Genomic DNA, 13,170 nt, shown 5'->3' with positions numbered 1-13,170 from the left:
CTGAGTAACAGACTTCTAAATAATGAGGCATACCAAAAATGGAAGCTGCAGGAAACAACCATGTGGGCAAATGAAAAAAAAAAAATCTTTTGTCTACACAATGCAGCGATCCTACAGAAACATGGAGGTCTCTGTCTGGCTTAGGACAGCTGACTAAGTCAGATCGTTCCCCTCCATACAACTGTAAAATCATCACTCCAAGTACTGTTTTCCTTGACATTTTGTTTTAATTTCTCTGCTGGCTAAGTATTATTGAAAAAACGGGTAACCAAGTAAGGTTACTGTCTGCATCCATCTTAACTGGTTTTTGAAAGTTGGTATTATTATTATTATTTGCTTATTTGAGGAACCTATAGTTAGGAAGTAGAATGAATATAGAAATATTCTTTTCCTCAGGGGCCACATTGGCTTAACCAATCCAGGGTTATCAGTAAAGGTAAATCAGTATTTTAGATATGAAGAAGCTAATCAGATGTACCTTCCAGGAAGGCCAAGGAATAATTATATGCTAAAATCAAGGACAATCAGATATGTAATGATATAGCTGGTCCAATTTTTTGTAATAGGTTAGTACCTATGACTGACTAGTAAAGCACCTGTACCTGTTGCTAAATATTTTTATATCCACCCCTGAGCACTAGGCTGGTGTTTTGCATACTCTAATTATCAACATTAGTTTCTCTGGATCTCAAATAAAAATATTAGTTCTTAACAGGAAAAAAAAAAAAGAGGGTTGGGGTTAGGCTCATGCTCAGCAAGGAAGTGTGATAGACTCTTCTAAACTTGCTCTTTAGTGGAGATGGATCTTCTTTCCTTTCCCTCGTGTGTGTGTGTTTCTGTGTGTACACATATCTTTCTAAACCATTGGTTAGATATGTGATTTTTTTGCTTGTTTTTTTACTATTTTGTGGTCTTTGAGTAAGTTGTTGATTGCTAAGTTAGCCCTTCGAAATAAAAAATATCTTAGAAGAAGCTCTACAAAGAAATTAAACTCACTAGATCAACTTCTATATATCCATTTGCCCAGGGAGGGGAATAGTTTAAGAATGCTAATTTTCACTTTTATTTGGTAGAGACAGATTTGAATTGTAAATTTAATGGGCCAGTATTTTGTGTATATATTCATGACTATATTAGGCTTTCTTATCTCCATATAAAATTTGAATTTCATACACTCTTGTGTTTTTTGTCTAGTTAGTACTACCCTTTCTCAAATCTGACAATGAGGTATAGGAAATATCCAGCACCAGAGCAGCATCAGTTTGCCATAAAAGATCTGTCTGGTCCACTTTATCTTAGAATAATAATAAAAAATATTCAATATGAAATGTTTCCTTTGTTATTTCAGTAAGATCTTATTTATACAGCTTAAAAATTTTGGAATTGAAGATAAGATAAATCAACTCTAGAAGTCAGACTTTTTGATTAGCAATGTAAATTATTTCTTCCTATATAAGTTAGTTATAAGAGGAAGTATTTCTTTGAATAATTTAGGGAAAATTGAAGTGTAATAAGGATAATATATGATATTAAAATAATTGACATTCTGTAATCTGTCATTTTGTTACAGATTATGATTGTATTGTTCTATTCATTATAATCTTTATAATTTAGGACTGTAAGGAACCCAGCATCATCTTAAGTAAGGAAACCAGAAGGAAAAAAAGAGGGGATTGAGGTTTAACTGGACAATCTTGTAAGTTTTCCCTTGTGCTGAAGAACTCCAGTCTCCTGGATCTCAAATTGGAATGAAATTGTAATACTGACTAGAACACTTATTACCACCTTGGTTCTAAGGCCAAGCCCTTTCGTCTAGCGACTTCACTTGAAATCATGTTAATCAGGAGATATACAAAAGACCAAGTTCTGCATAGAAATCTTCAGGAATCTAGATACAAGATTTGAAATGCATATCCATATATAATGTATGAGGTCTGAGGCTCTTCTGCACATATATGTCAAATGCTCCCCTAGGACCCCTTTCTCCTTTCATTCTGATTTAGTAAATTCAGGGTAGGCCCAGGCCTGTGATAAGCTCAGTCAGTGATACAAACCCGCATTCATGTGTTGTCTTCACAAATTGATACCTAGCTTTGGTGTTTTGTTGCTGTACATTTAATGGACAGGTTACTATTCCCCCCACCCCCCAAGATGGCTCCCTCATCTGTCTGCTCATGGTCTCTACTCATTGTGTGCACTTGTCTACTTGTCTTCTTTAGGAGGCAGTAGGAACTGAACCTGGGGCCCCCTGTGTGGGAGGCAGGTGCCCAACCTTTTGAACCACATCCACTTCTTGCTTGTTGTGTCTACTTTTTTTGTCAGCTCATTGCATCAGCTCATTGTGTCTGCTCATCTTCTTTAGGAGGCCCAACTGCTTGAGCCACATCCACTCTCCAGGTTATTATTTTTAAGATCATGTTTTCTCTTTGTAAAAGGATTAAAATGTGTTCTTCACTGGATTATTATGCATTTTAAGCAGAATAGTCCATTTAAATTACTTAGCTTAGTATCTGGTCTGTGGTGCTCAATAAATTATGATAATGATGGAAGTTTTTTTAGATGAAACACAGAAAAGGTAAATCACTTTTCCAGGATCACAAAGTACATTTACATATTGCCAACTGCCCTGCAAACACAACTCAAAACAACCAATTCACTCAGCCTTGAGTCCCTTATAGAACACAGGGAGGGATAACTAATATTTTAGTTTAAAGAGCATGGGACCTCTTAGTGGTGGACTGTGGGTTTTGTACTCATTCTTTTTTAGACATATTTACATGTATTTTTGCCAAGTCCTTTCCGAAAAACCACTTGCTGAAAGACAGACCAGGGACAAAAACTATTGGACTTCAAAATGGCATTTATTTAAAAACCTTTGAAGTTCAGCTTGGACCCAGTGTTTGAATACCTTTGCTGCCTGGCTATGTGTATCATGGCTTTTTGTCTCAAGATAAATGAACTTCTGGTCAAAGAAGGAGACTCTTCTGCTGAATCAAATCAGATAAAGTGAAATGCATGTAACTCTGGAATCCAGAAACAACATAATCGTGATAAAAGAGAAGATCTACTATAATGTGGTTTATTTTGTTTTTGGTTTTTTGTTTCTTTTCCCTATCTGGTTACATCATCGTCTCTTTGGTGCATCACTGCTTCGCAGTGCAGGGGCCTGCGCCTCCCCGAACCACAGAGGTCTAGGACACCTTCTCTTTTTTTTTTTTTTAAACCAGGAAGTTCCAGGGATCGAACCTGGGTCCTCCATATGGTAAATGGGAACTCAATTGCTTGAGCCACAGCTACTTCCCTATAAAATGGTTTTAATAAAAGAATGATTCTGCACATCAGGAAAGCCTCTGTAGCACAATAGGATGAAGGAACAAAATTTCAGCACTTTGAGTGTTCTTTCTTTCAAATATTTTGTATCAGTGGGTAACCATAGGAAATTTCATAAAGGTTTGGGGATTGTTTGAAGGAAACAAAAGGAAGTGGAGGAATTGGACACTTGAATAATATTACTTAACAGAGCATTAAAGAAGAAATATTGAGAGACTCCTCTGCATGTTATATCTGCATCTCAAGGGAGAGTGAGAGAATGTTCATGAGGCAACTATATAGATCATGCAGAAAAAGAAAAGCGGAAAGGACAAATTCACTCGAAAGTGTTCTGTGACTGCATGATCCTTAGTGAAGACCAGATTTGACTGTACAGAGCCCATAAACTCATAGGTGAGGAGAAAAGCCATTTCAATTGTCAGCATACAATTGGATTGCAAATATTAACACCCTCTCACCCTACCCCAAAGAGAGAGACAGAGAAATGAGGGGAAAGCCCTTACTTACATGATTATGATCTTGGAATGAAAAGTGTCTAAGGTGGGCATGGACTTTTATTTTCAGTGACACTGCAGTCATCCCTACAAATTAACACTCTTTCCTGGCAGTGAGGAGACAATGCGTCTGTGTTCATAAAGAAAGAGAATGCCTTTATCAAATGAGGCAAAAGGCTCTATGCAGAGAATATTAAGTAATTAATATATAATGTAGATTGTGTTGTTCTTGTTTGTTGCCTGATTACCTCAAATTTTTATTTACTTCTTCCTCTATATAATTTAAGGAAGAATGTTAAATTCCCTCATCTTCCTCACTCTGCTGTGCCCTTTAGGGAGCTGTGCTTGCAGATAGTCTATGTTTTACATAGTGACTTACCATTTTTCTTATACCAAGTATGTGTCTAAAAGACTTCAATGGATATATAGTTTTAAGTTAGTGAACACTTTTAGAAGAAAATTCACTTCTTGTAAGACAGTGCTTTTTGAAGGTAGAACAACTTACATTAATTTTCACAAGTCATCTCAGCTCTGGCTTTTAGAAGACAAATGTAACAAGTACTTCAGTGTACTTTACAATTACCATGTCATTTGAGATAGGGATTCAAGCTTAAAAATTATTATTTTTAAGCTTTTTTCTTCAATAAAATCTTCAAGGAATGTACATTCCTTAGTTTTAGAACATAAGATGCACAGTTGTGTTTTTTGGAGAAAATGATTCTGAACTTTTTGAGATCTTTATTTAGCATGGTTGAGATTTTAAAAATTTAAGTATGGTGAGGGGTGTGTGTGTCACTTATACTTTCTGTCTTATCCAGGGTAGTATTCTGAGTAAAGTTTGCTTCCTAACTTTTAAGAATTTGCTTAACCTTTTTGTCCCTCAATTTCCTCTTCTATGAAATTAGAATAATAGTACCTCCCATATAATATTGTGCAATTAAATTAGAAAATACATGGAAAGTATTGAGAAAAATGGGTGGCATAAGATACATGGTCAATAAATAAATGTTTTGTTATAATCTTCAGTGGTTTTTCTCGTTTTCATTTTTTTGAACAAATCAATTTTATTGATACATATTAATAAAGCATATAATTTGTCCAAAGTGTACGATCAGTGATTTTTGGTATAATCACATAGTTGTGCATTCATCGCTTCAATCGTTATTAGAACATTTTCATTATTTCAATAATAAACCAAAAAGAAAGAACAAGAAAATTCTTCACCTCTCAGTCTTTCTCTGCTTCCCCTGCTAGACATAGCTGCTATCTCTGGCTATTCTTGCACATTTATTTATTTATTTTTAAGCAGTTTTATTGGGATATATTCACTTACCATACGATCTATCCAAATATATAAGCAGTAGCTTTTAGTATAATCACAATTTTGTACATTCATCACCACAAAAAATTTTAGAAGAAAAAATGTTAGATTGTTCTAAAATCTTTTTAAGTTTTTAATTAGACAAGTTTTAAGTTTACAGAAAAATCATGTAAAAAAAAGACAGCATTCCCGTATGCCTCCCATTATTAATGCTTTCCAATAGTGTGTTGCCTTTGTTACAACTGATGAAAGAATACTATAATTATACTATTAACTATATATAGTCCCTAGTTTACATTAGGGTGTAATTTTTCCCATATACTACCCTATTTATAACACCTTGGAATAGTGTGGTATATTTATTATATTTCATAAAAACATTTTAAAGATAGTACTATTAAATATAGTCCATTTACAATAGGGTTCAGTGTGTTGTATAGTCCTATTTTATCTTTTAATTTTTAATTTTAGTAACATATATACTACCTAAGATTTCCCCCCCCTTTTTTTTTTATTTATTTAATCCCGCCCACTTGTCTGTTCTCGGTGTCTATTTGCTGCCTCTTGTTTCTTTTGTCCGCTTCTGTTTTCGTCAGTGGCTCGGGAAGTGTGGGCAGCACCATTCCTGGGCAGGCTGCACTTTCTTTCGCGCTGGGCAGCTCTCCTTATGGGGCGCACTCCTTGCACGTGGGACACCCCTGCATGGCAGGGCATTCCTTACGCGCATCAGCACTGCACATGGGCCAGCTCCACACGGGTCAAGGAGGCCTGGGGTTTGAACCGCGGACCTCCCATGTGGTAGATGGATGCCCTAACCACGGGGCCAAGTCCGTTTCCCAAGATTTCCCCTTTTAATGTTCACATGTGTAATTCAGTGCTGTTAAATTACACCACAATGTTGTCCTACTATGACCACCATCCATTTCAAAATTTTACCATAAACCCAAATAGGAGTTCTGTACAAATTAAGCATTAACTTCCTATTCCCTACCCCTAACCTAGCTCCTGGTAACCTGTAGTCTATGTTCTAATGCTATGAGTTTGCTTATTCTAATTATTTCATATTTGTGAGATCATACGTTATTTATCCTTTTTGTCTCTGGTTTATTTCACTCCTCATAATGTCTTCAAGTTTTATCCATGTTGTCACATAAACCAGAACTACATTCCTTTTTTGAGTCTGAATAATATTCCATTGTTAGTATGTGCTACATTTTATTTATCCATTCATCAGTTGATGGACACTTGGAATTGCTTCTACCTTTTGGGAATTGTGAATAATTATGCTGTGAACTTCAGTGTGCAAATATCTGTTCTAGTCTCTGCTTTCACTTATTTTGAGTATATACCTAGTAGAGGGATTCTGGGTCATTTGGTAATTCTATATTTAGCTTTCTGAGGATCTGCTAAACTGTCTTCCACAGTGAGTGTACAATTTTATATTGCCACCAACAATGAGCATTTCTATTTCTTCACAACTTCTCCAATACCTGCATGTTTCTCTTTTTTTTTTTAAATTGTAGTCAGTCTTGTGGGTATAAAATGGTATCCTATTGTAGTTTTGATTTGCATTTCCCTAAAAGCTAATGATTTTGAGCATCTTTTCATGTGCTTTTTAGCCTTTTTTTTTATCCCCTTGGGAGAAATATCCTTTTGTCAATTTTTTAATTGGGTTATTTGTCTTTTTATTGTAGAGTTGTGGAATTTCTTTGTATATTCTGGATATTAAACCCTTATCAGATAGGAGGTTTCCAAATATTTTCTCCCATTGTGTAAGTTGTCAAAGTCTTTTGATGCACAAAAGCTTTTCATTTTGATGAAGTCCCATTTATCTATTTTTGTTGTTGTTGCTTGTGTTTTGTCTGTAAAGTCTAAGAAACCATTGTTAAATACAAGATCCTGAAGATGTTTCCCTACATTTTCTTCTAGGTTTTTTATAGTACTGATTCTTACATTTAGGTCTTTGATGCATTTTGAGTTAATTTTTATACATGGTGTGAGATAGGGATCATCCTTCATTCTTTTGCATATGGATATTCAGTTCTCCCAGCACCGTTTGTTGAAGAAACTCTTCTTGCTCAATTGAGTGGACTTGGCAGCCTTGTCAAAAATCAGTTGCCATAGGTGAGGTTTTTTTTTTTAACTCTCAATTCAATTCCATTGGTCTATATAGCTGTCTTTGTGACAATACCATGCTGTATCACCCACTGTAGCTTTTTAAGATCTATTTATTTATTTATTTCTCTTCCCTTCCCCTGCACACCCCAGCTGTCTGTTCTCTGTGTCTATTTTGCTGCGTCTTCTTTGTCCGCTTCTGTTGTTGTCAGCGGCACGGGAATCTTCGTTTCTTTTTGCTTATCATCTTGCTGCGTCAGCTCTCCGCATGTGCGGCACCACTCCTGGGCAAGCTGCACCTTCCCTCAAGCTGAGCGGCTCTCCCTACGGGGCACACTCCTTGCACGTGGGGCTCCCCTCCACAGGGGACACCCCTGCTTGGCACGGCACTCCCTGCACACATCAGCACTGTGCATGGGCCAGCTCCACACGGGTCAAGGAGCCCCAGGGTTCAAACCTCAGACCTCCCATGTGGTAGGCGACGCCCTAACCACTGGGCCAAGTCCCCCACCTACAGTGTAGCTTTGTTGTAAGCTTTATTGTCAAGATGTGTGAGTCCTCCAACTTCTTTCTTCTTTTTCAACACTGTTTTGACTATTTGAGGGACCTTATCCTTCCAAATAAATTTAGTAATTGGCTTTTCCATTTCTTCAAAGTAGGCTATTAGAATTACATTGAATCTGTAAATTGTTTTGGGTAGAATTGACAATATTTAGTCTTAAAGCCCATGAGCATGGGATGTCTTTCAATTTGTTTAGTTCTTCTTAGATTACTTTTAACAAAGTTTTATAGTTTTCCATATGTAATTCCTTTACATCCTTGGTTAAATTTACTCTTAGTATTTGATTCTTTTAGTTGCTATTGGAAATGGAATTCTTTTTCTTGATTTCCTCCTCAGATTGTATGTTTATTTTGTGCCCTACCACTTTGCTGAACTCATTTATTAGCTCTAGTAGCTTTGTTGTAGAATTTTCTGGACTTGCTGTCTACAGAATCATGTCATCTGCAAATAATGAAAGTTTGACTTCTTGCCTTCCCATTTGGATGCGTTTTATTTATTTATTTTTTTAAAGGTTTATTTATTTATTCCCTTCCCCCCCCCTCCATTGTCTGCTCTCTGTGCCCATTCACTGTATGTTCTTCTGTGTCTGCTCACATTCTTGTCAGCGGCACCAGGAATCTGTGTCTCTCTTTGTTGTGTCAGCTTGCCACGTCATCTTTCCATGTGTGCGGTGCCACTCCTGGGCAGGCTGGGCTTTTTTCTCACGGGGCGGCTCTCCTTGCAGGGCACTCTCCTTGCGCACGGGGCTCCCCTACATGGGGGTAACCCCTGTGTGTCATGACACTCTTTGCATGCGTCAGCATTGCACATGGGCCAGCTCACCACGCTGGTCAGGAGGCCCTGGGTTTGAACCCTGGACCTCCCATGTGGTAGGCAGACACTCTATCATTTGAACCAAATCCGCTTTGCTGGATGCCTTTTATTCCTTTTTCTGGCCTAAGTGGTCTGGCTAGAACTTCCCTTATGATGTTGAATAGTAGTGACGACACTGGGCATCCTGTTTTGTTCCAGATCCTAGAGGGAAAGCTTTCAGTCTTTCACCATTGAGCATGATATTAACTGGATTTTTCATATATGCCTTTTCTCATGTTCAGGAAGTTTCCTTCTATTCCTATCTTTTGAAGTGTTTTTATCAAAAAAAGGATGCTAGATTTTGTCATATGCTTTTTCTGCATCAATTGAGATGATGTTATGGTTTTTCTCTTTGTCTTGTTAATGTGGTATATTGCATTAATTGATTTTCTTTTGTTGAACCACCATTGCATACCTGGGATACAGCCCACTTGAGCATGGTATATAATTCTTTTATTTATTTTTTCCTCTATTTTTTTTTAAGTGTTACATTCAAAAACTATAGGAGGTTCCCACATACCCCCCACTCTCCTCACTCCACTCCTCCCACATCAACAACCTCTTTCATCATTGTGGCACATTCACTGCATTTGGTGAATTCATCTAGAGCACTGCTGCACCACATGGATAATGGTTTACATTGTAGATTACACTCTCCCCCAGTCCACCCAGTGGGACAGGGTAGGACATACAATGTTCAGCATCTGTCCCTGCAGTACCACCCAGGACAACTCCAAGTCCTAAAAATGCCCCCACATCATATCTCTTCTTCCCTCTCCCTTCCCTCAGCAGCCACTGTGACCACATTCTCCACATCAGTGCTACAATTTCTTCCATTACTAATCACAATAGTTCCATAGTAGAAGATCAGCAAATCCATTCTTATCCATACTCTATTCCTCCATCCCGTGAACCCTGAGTTGGCCATGTCTACTCCACCTCTATATTGAGAGGGGGCTTAGATTCCACATGAATGATGGATGCAACTGTCTTGATTGCAGTTGTAGGCACTCTTGACTCCCTGGTGTGGTGGTTGACCTTCTTCACCTCCCTGTTCACTGGCTGGGGTAAGTCCAGTAAATCAGAGGGTAGGAGTTACAAGTCTGCCAAGGCTCAGGGCCTGGCTGTCACATGGACAGTCCAGAGATTCAGGTCTCCTGAGTATACACTAACCCCAGTGACAAACACAGGTCCAGTAAAAGTGACAGAAGAGGCATGTATAGAAAGGTCACATCTGAGTCCAATTCCATCATACTCAGGAACACACTCAGAAACTCCAAAGAGGGCCAACTGACATGGCACTGAACTCCAGAGCCATCTGCTTTGACCATAGAACCTGTGGATCTCTGTAGCCCTCAGGAGAACCAGTACCTGAGGTTGTATCTACTTTGACTGCCTCTGGGACCATGCTGAGGCGTGGTCCCAGAGACAGTGTTTTTCTGTATTCAGTTTCCTTAGGAAATAAGAATAACATGAAACGTCTATATGTAACATCCATCTTTAAAAAGATTAAAAAATTGACCTCATAAATTATAAACATACTTTCATTTAAAGATGTCCAGTATACTCACATAAAAAATTCTGAACTATGTTTGATCCAGTTATCTTCTCCTTATTTGTATAAAACTTTTTTAAAATTATTTTTTCTTCTAAGAATTTCACTTCGTACATGTAGAATTGAAGAGTTTTGTTAGGGAATAGAATTAAAGATGATGACTCTCAGTATCTCAGAAGGGCTGAGGCATCGTAAGGAAATTGAACACCAATAGAAAAAGTAATCCTATCCTTGCACAAAGAAACTCTTTGTTATCCACAAATAAAATCCTCACACTGGTATTAGGTAGTTAGTTTGCATGCTTATCGCAACTTTCTCTTTCATCTCATCAACTAATACACAAACTGCTTTCGAACCACACAATTCTTTATCATCCCCAAATACCATTTTCTTACCAATTCATGGCATTTTCCTGTTCATGTACCTAAAATATCCTCATCCTTTTCACCTGAGAAACTTCAACTTTTACTCTTCCGTATTCCATATGAGGCCTTATCTCTGAAACCTTTTTTTCTATCCTAGGTAGAGGATCACTCCCTTCTGTATGTTCCCACTTTGAATCTGTAATAAAGTTCTTATAATAATTAGCTGTTTTCTTTTTTAAAGTCTGATTTCCCTGTTGGTCTATAATCTCAAAATCAGTCATTATGTCTTATTCATCTTCAGAACTGCAGTATCCAGAATGATTTCTGGTATGTAATACGTACTGTAATAATGATGAATGGATGAATAAAATGGCATGAAGTTAATAAACTTTATGCTGAAGGCACTATAGTATCATGAAAGTACTGTGATGATGGACATTTCTCTGTGGGAACAATTTTGGTTATCTTGTCACCTTGAAAGCCAAGGAAACCTTTCTGAAGAAGCTACTGTCAAAATCAAGCAAAATCAAGTTCTAATGACTGAATTAGCCAGGGTCTTGTGCAAAGGCCCTCTTTGCTACAGATTTGACCACTAGGTAGTGTTGCTTTTAGAAGTCACCAACACCATCTAATAGCCAAAATCCAAGAACCTATTGGTAAAAAATCTTTTCTTTTTTTTCCCCCTAAATTTTATTTTGTACATTTAAAAATTGAAAATATAAACAATTAAAACCTTAAAAAACATAGGTGAATGAAAACATACATTTCTCATTTAGAGGTAAACAATCTTTTTCAACCTCTCATGATTTGCGGCAATTTGGGCTACTTTTTCTTAAACTCTTCTCTTAGCCTCCATGATAGTCTAGTTTTCTTCTTACTCATTTGATCATGCTTGCCATTCTTGAATACCTCAGCTACAGATGACTTTCCCCTTACTTAAAGAACAATCATTTATAAGACACATACTTCATACCAGGCACTTTATGTATGTTGTCTGGTTTGGTTATAGCGAAAAATGCTTGGTTTTAATTAGCATTCTTTATATGTTGAGGAGACTGCAATTCAGAGAAGTTAGGTAACTTGCCCATGATGACATAGTTTGGAAATGTTAGAAGTTTGTGTTAGAGCTTTGAAATCAAGTTTTCCTGACTCCCAAAGACTGTTTATTCTATTCTGCCACACTGGCTATGTAGTATTTATATCTTGTCCACGTGTTGAGTCCATTTTATTTTAGAAATAGAGATTATGCCTTATATAGTTCTGGCCTATTTAATCTTGGAAGCCAATTGTTGATACATCTACAAATTCAGAAATGAGCTGTTTGGAGCTCCTTTTTCTATAAGAGAACCTAAAGGCCAGTCTTAGGTGATGAAGAGAAGATTGCCACAGCATTCCTTTTCCCCTGCTCTTTTGTATTGTTTGAATTTTTACTGCATTGTATATATTGCTTATTCAAGTAAACCAATAAATATTAAAAGAAAAATATAGTGAAAGAGAAGGGTGTCAAAACACGCCTTGAGGGATGCATATTTGTCAGCATTTTGTAGGAAAGGAAACTGAAGTTCAGAGAATTTAAGTGACTTGTCCAGGGTCTCAAAGAACTGTTTTTTAACCTTGTGTCAACCTAGTTCTGTGCCAGATAATGCCTATCTGGCACAGAAACAACTTCTTTTAGTTTCCTATATGAGGAAATTCTTTCATATGATTAAAGTAGAATAGTAATATACTTTTTGAATTTATTGTTATAGATTCTATTTATGAAGTCACCTTTTTCTAGTATGTTAAATGATATGCTGGTACCCTTGCAAAAAACAAGGAACAAACCTTTGAAATTTGGTATTTTACACTTAAAAAATGTTAGGAATGGATATATACTGCTTGATTCTTGTTTTCAGATAATATGCAAATTAGCATATAATATATAAAGAGATTGGAATAAATGCACATAGGGTAATAGGATAATGGGTGACTTTTATTTTCCTCATATTTTTTGAGATGATTAATTTTTATTGAACCTATACCAGACATACAGAACAGTGTATAAAACATATGAATATACAGTTTAAACCAAGGATTTGCAGAGTATTGCCCATGGGCCAGATGCAACCCTGATTTTTGTAAATAAAGTTTTATTGGAACACAGGCACTCTCATTTGTTTATGAATTGTCTGTGGCTTGCAAAGTGTGAGATAGTTACTGTTTGGCCCTTTACAGAAAAATTTTCTTGTATCCTGATTTAAACAGTAATTAGAAAGCAAGCTCCTGTGTAATTACTACCCAGATTAAGAAATAGAACATTACTGTTACCTCAGTGTGCCCTTCCCCAACCACATCCCTCTCCTTTCCACCTTGAGGAAGCCATTCATCTGATGAGTTTATGTTTATCATGTTCTTATTTGTCCTTATGAAGTTTTATGATATATATTCAGTCCAAAACAAAATAGTTGTATCTGTTTTTGAACTTTACACAAATAGAATCATAGTGTATATATTCTTTAATGACGTGTATCTTTGAGACTCATTGTTTATAAGATTTATCCATGTTATCTGTACCTGTCAGTCATTCCTTTCATTCC

At 36.7% G+C, this 13,170-nt stretch overlaps 1 protein-coding gene and 1 non-coding gene across 4 annotated transcripts in view; both read left to right on the top strand.

Moving 5' to 3' along the window:
* Nucleotides 1–13,170, top strand: part of COP1 (COP1 E3 ubiquitin ligase) — a 262,696-nt gene that overhangs the window by 236,686 nt on the left and 12,840 nt on the right. The gene's annotated exons all lie outside the window — the stretch shown is intronic.
* On the top strand, nucleotides 38–182 carry LOC111760053 (small Cajal body-specific RNA 3). Its single transcript, XR_002793851.1, has one exon. It is a non-coding gene; the product is annotated as a small Cajal body-specific RNA 3 (non-coding RNA).

Source organism: Dasypus novemcinctus, chromosome 13 (genome assembly GCF_030445035.2).
Source record: "Dasypus novemcinctus isolate mDasNov1 chromosome 13, mDasNov1.1.hap2, whole genome shotgun sequence".
Lineage (NCBI taxonomy): Eukaryota > Metazoa > Chordata > Mammalia > Cingulata > Dasypodidae > Dasypus > Dasypus novemcinctus.
This window is presented reverse-complemented; position numbering and strand designations above follow the sequence as displayed.